Below are 6,000 nucleotides of genomic sequence, written 5' to 3'. Positions count from 1 at the left end.
ACAATTTAGCGGATCCATTGTCACAATTCTACTGCTAGTCTTGAAACCTTTCGTAAATCGCCTAATTTTCTGATCAAATATTCCGGCGTTTTTCCTGCTGGAGAGCTTTTCAAGCTCATTTGCGTATCTTCGCTACAAAAAGATAGTGGTGCGAGTCGATGTTTGGTCCACAAATCGTACGTACCTCTAAAGCACTGATCAATTGGTTTTCTCGCCTTTCGATTTCGAGTCAACCATTTAGCCTGATAAATTCCCTTATGCTGAAGCCTAGTGCAGCATAATGCTGCATATTTCGGGCCCACGGCAACGCCGAAAGAATTTTCCGGCAGTAGGGCCGAAGATCGTTACCTTGACCACCATGAACGTGACGGTACAGCGCTCGTAGGTCTTTGTATATAATTTATTCAAGTCAACTTTGTTTTTTTAAAGATCACACAATATTTTGCTAAACATCTTACATTTACTTGATTTGGTGCATTTTATTGTGATGACTGCATTTAATTTCTTCTTTAATAAAAAGTTCCTGCATTTAATTAGCTGTAACTCTGCAACATACCCACATTTTCGTATGTATATAAATTCATATGTATGTACGTAAATAGATAAGCAAGCAGATATTGTTGCAGTATGTATTTAAGCCTTAAACAGCAATTGCAATGGTATCCGTCGTAAATGCGCTTTGTGTTACTGTCAGACTTGCTTGTTGCAAATCACAAACCCAGCAAGACGAGGCTAACTAAAACTACAACAAAAGGGGGAAAAATGTATTCTTTACTAACACATTATCAAAAGTTTTTGCGAAATCATGAGAGCGAGAGGGATAGGAAATCGCATGTATGTACATATTGATGAGAGTTGCAAATGATGGTCATTTTTTTCCTGTGATCCTAATAAAGTGACTGCATCGATTTGCTAACGAATACGCCACATTCTAACAGAAGTGCCGGTCTTAAATTCCATCAATTGCCTAGTACTGTTCTTGCTGGGACATAATTACATACATACATATCGTATACGATTTTTAGTTCTAGATGCGGTTATATATTTTGAAATAAGTCTTTCGATTGGTGTTATCAGTTTTTAGATATCTCCTTAAGTTTCCGAGATCTTGACTACAATTTTTTCGATAGTAAATATATTAAACTAATCAATATCTTTAAAAAGGCGTTCTCCATTTTGGGATATCTCCTTTAGTTTCCGAGATATTGAGTAAAAAGTGTCGTTAATTTTGTAGAAATTTTGATCACATTTTGTCGTATTTCATACAAAGTGGCTGTCAAATTCCTTCATAAACTCAAAACTAATTAACAATAAACATTAAAAATTTAATAATTAAAGAATTTTGTGAACTAGTAACATTTTCAGAGACTTTGGAGAAAATATATCTTCGCGTTTTTGAGAAATTGCATTCCAAACTTCAATCGCGATTTCCCACAATCTGCCGAAATTAACATACGACAATCTTTAACCCAGGCGACGATGTGCTTCAGTATTAATTTTACCATAAGCATTCGCAATAACACGGGGCTACAAAAAAGTCATGAAATACACTCGAAACAAAACTCAGTGTAGGTTGTACGTTTAAAATCGGATTAAAAATAGTCAAGCTGTTAATAGATAAGTGCATCAAGTACGAACATAACGGTGTTTTTAAAGAAAAAGAAAAAATTGATCATTCAAGAACTATGCGGAACCAATTTTCATGTTGTACTCGACCTACACTAGGATTTTTTCGGGTGTATTTAATGACTTTTTTGTAGCACCGTGTAATCAATGCGGAGTTTTTGCGAATGCGAATGTTGTGCAAGTGCACTGAGAAAACGATTATATGGCAATCAAAACGACAAATTGTTGCGCTGGGACCCTCATATCATCCGGGATTCTAATAATTCAAATGCTTATGTATAAAAACCTGCGTGATTTTTTTAACAAAATCACAAGATTCTGAACCTGATCTGAGAATTTTGTCAGAAAATTTCATCCCGGCAAAATAAAAATTTATTTCCACCTATTTAGACCCTTGCTATAAGCACACATTTTTCAAACCAGTCACAGAAGAAATGATTAAAAATGAATTACAAGAACTAAAGTCGAAAGACGCTGATGACGTTATAGTTTCTCCAAATTCTGAAACATTCATAAAAACAGGCTTTAGAGAAACCTGAAACATCTGGTTCGGCTAGTAAGCGGTGTTTAAAGAGCGACCTCGCCATGATGCTACATTCTTCAAGTGAAGATGAAAGTTAGGAGCACACATCCGTCATTAGCAGCCCCGAATTTATTCTCAAAAAGGAATTATTCTTGTACTGCAATAAAATAGAATAAATAAAACTGAAACTTCCCTCAACTGGTGGAGCGTAAATCGAAACGAATTTCAAATGTTAAATTAGTTATTAAACGAATTAAAAATTTAAATTTTTAGTACCAAATAAAATAGTTATAAACACTACAATCTTTTCCATTTACCTAAATAACCTAATTTACTTACCTAATTTATTGCATTAAAACACTTGATAACCGCATCCGCATTGGCATCTTCGGATGTCTAAAATTGCACATTGGCAATATCCCTAATACATAGATAAATATGTACATATTATGGCGGTTATTTTTTATATTTATTCTACATAAAATTTTAATTGTATTTCTTCGTAATTATGTGCATGTTGTTTATTTATTAGCGCCATCTTGCGGTTTTTTTAATAAAAAATGTATATCTAAAATAAATTCTTCGTACCGAAGACCCTGCGCGTACAAGTTGGTATTAAAAAGGCGTGAGTACCAGATACTCATTAAATTTGATGTGTAAACATCTTTGTTCGGGACTAGACGCGAAATGACACCGAACTAGTACCAAAATTACCCTTTAATTTGCTTGGAAAGGTGCGAACAAAATTAACCTGCCCTAGTACATATACATCTGCACATACATATGTAAATATCGACGGTTGAGTGGAAGGTCGACCTATCTCGGCAGCCAGTTCAGAACGCCTTATCTGAGAAAACTGTTCAAGAACGCCCCATTTCAGAGTTTGGCTGAAGAACGTCATATTTCAGAATTTGATTGAAGGACGCCCTATTTAAGAATTTGGTTTAAAAACGCTCTATCTCAACATATTTTTTGTTGAGATAGTGCGTTTTTGAACCAAATCCTGAGATGGGGCATTCCTCAACCACATTCTGAAGTAGGGCGTTCTTGAAAAGTTTTCTAAATAGGGCGTTTTCGAACCGGCTGCCGAGATATGTAAGTCGATCTTCCACCTACACGCTCACTTCATTCTACTCTTCCATTAATTATTTCTACATTGTAGCTGAACATTAAACGTCCTTGTTGCTGCTACAATTAAGTGTGCCAATTCGCCTTGAGTTGAGAAACTGCATCAATGTTGCACTTTTTTTTTGACTGCCTGCAATGAACTTGCTTTTCTATAAAATCCCACAGAAGCAAGGATTTGACCACATTTGCCATTCGCCGTCTGATGTTTGCAGTTCATGTCTTGAATTTTCATTTGTAATTTTATTGAGTCGGTTTTCTTGCGCCTTCTTAATCAGCCGTCGATAGAATGCGGGTGCAAAGTAACATAATAAACTCCGTACCGGCTAATTAAAGAAGCAACAGTATCGTACAAAGTTGTTAATTTATTTTCGCAGTAAATTGCAGTCAGCCACAATACAAATCTGTACATACACCCATACATAAATTCATGAGTATATGAATGCATATGTAGGTATCTCTTCTGTCTTGATCCGATGCGCTATAGTTATTGTTTCCATTTGAATTTCACCTGAAATATAAATGTGATTATTGGTGAATAAGATTAGAAATGTATCCAAACATATGTAAATATGTATATCAGTTGCATACTCGTGAAGATATTGAAGCCTTGTACCGATTTAATTTCGCGTGGATACTGAAGATGACGACTCTTCCTCCACTTATGTAATCTTATTTACTAATGTTTACCTCGAAAACTGTATATTCTTTTCTTAAAATTGAGAACATCTTTATATTAAATTCAATGGATATCAACCACTACATATCTTCGGCAGCTGCCTCACACTTTTGCTTCTTTCGCTTTCACTGTACGAAAAATGTGCGTACTCGCTATTTAAGCTTGAGTAATTGAAGACTTAAAGGATTTTACTTGTCACTCAAGTGCCAATTTCAGTGGTATATACTACTTATATATGTATGTATGAGACTGTGAAGTAGCTGCTATATGTTCAACCACAGGCTGGAGCAAATTCAAAACTTCCTGTCAGTTCGCTTCAAATTGGCGCAATGGCTCTTGCCGCGAAAGCGAATGCAACGATTTAAAATACTCTTTCTAAGGAGCAACTATACGCCAGCATAGCCACCAGTAAAGCTATGTGATGAGCGTATTGCATCAATGTTTAGTTGGTCTACCACCAAGGACCGCGACTGCAATAAATATAAAAACAGGCAACGACGGGTACGGACAGCTGAGGACTTGTGGAGCGAGCATACATACATATGTACATAGAAAAATGATACTATCAACATATGCAGAAGACATCGCGGGATTTGCATACTTACATATCTTATAATGGAGTATATACTTATTTTTGGTATCTCTCTACAAAAGAATCTTACTTCTACTCTTAAGTAATAATGTTCAACATCCTTTTGAAAGCTGTGTTCCTGGTTGGTTTGCTTTGGTTTTATTTTTCCAAGTAAAATTTCACTGTATATACATTTTGCACCCCGTTTTCAGACTACTAATTTCAGCAAACATACATACTACATATCCTACATTTGATGAAAATCTGATCTTATTTAAGAGTTCGAGAAATATTTATACCAATTGCGGCTGAGCTATACTGTCTTTCCACGCTTGACTTCTCGTTCCAGTCCAGGTCAACGTCGTTGCGTGACTGAGCTAAAGGAAGCCCAGTTCTGAGGTTTTTTCGATAGTCTCCAGTCTGGAGTAAACTTCATATCGATACCTGAGTGGAAGATCGACCAATCTTGGCAGCCAGTTCGAAAACGCCCTATATCAGAAAACTTTTCAAGAACGCCCTATCTCAGAATTGGGTTCAAAACCGCCCATCGTTTGAAGAATCCGAAGATCATAATGGTTTTCAGGATAATTTCTATGTACCTAATTAATGGAATATTTATGAAAATACAAAAACAATCCACTTTACTTTTCTTATTCGAATTGCTTTTTTTTCAAATTTAAATTTCGGTCAAATCCCTGCAAATTCTTTATCATGTGATGAATAGTAACTGGTAGAAAATTATCGTCTGCGATGTTCTTATCTGTGGACTACATTTTCCACTTATCCTTCATTCTATTGGCTCAATTCTATTGGCGCTCATTTATCATTAAATATGAAACAAATATCTATCTAAATCACAGAGTTGGCCGATAGGAAGGCAAGTGAAAAACTTTGCTGATAAACAACACAAAAGTTGTATTGAATAAAATAAAATAACCGTCAATTTAGCAAATTTGTGTACATATGCATGTGTGTGTGTAGCACGTATTTGGTATTGAAGCTTTCGAAATAGGAAAAGGCGTTGCAAATCGTGTCAATAGAGCGCTGACAGTGTCCATTAACGCCACAGCCGTGCTTGGATCCTTTAACAGGGTTGATCAAAATTAAAATGTGAATGGGAGTGTATTGCAACTTGAATGATGCAGAATGAAAGAGTACAAAGGAGAAAAATGAACTCACTTTTGGTACGGCAGCAGCAGCAGCAGCAGCAACAATGAAGGCGCAACACAATGATTGCTGCAATGACAGCAGCGTCAAAGTTGGATTGCAACATAATTTATCACTGCAACAACAATGGCACAGCGGCCATACTCCTCTTGTTTTCTAGTTAGTTGGCCCTTGCCATAACGCTACTAACCAGTGCTCACACTTTCATGTTGTTGTTGCAGCTGATGCTATTCAGTCTCGTCGCACTCAAGTTGTTTGTTGTTGCACATAATAAAATTGACGTTGAATAATAGTTCCTGTATTCCAAGA

Source organism: Rhagoletis pomonella, unplaced genomic scaffold (genome assembly GCF_013731165.1).
Source record: "Rhagoletis pomonella isolate Grant_MI unplaced genomic scaffold, Rhpom_1.0 Rhpom_scaffold_00010, whole genome shotgun sequence".
NCBI classification, from domain to species: domain Eukaryota; kingdom Metazoa; phylum Arthropoda; class Insecta; order Diptera; family Tephritidae; genus Rhagoletis; species Rhagoletis pomonella.
The sequence above is the reverse complement of the archived record's forward strand: the minus strand, read 5'-3'. Positions refer to the sequence as shown.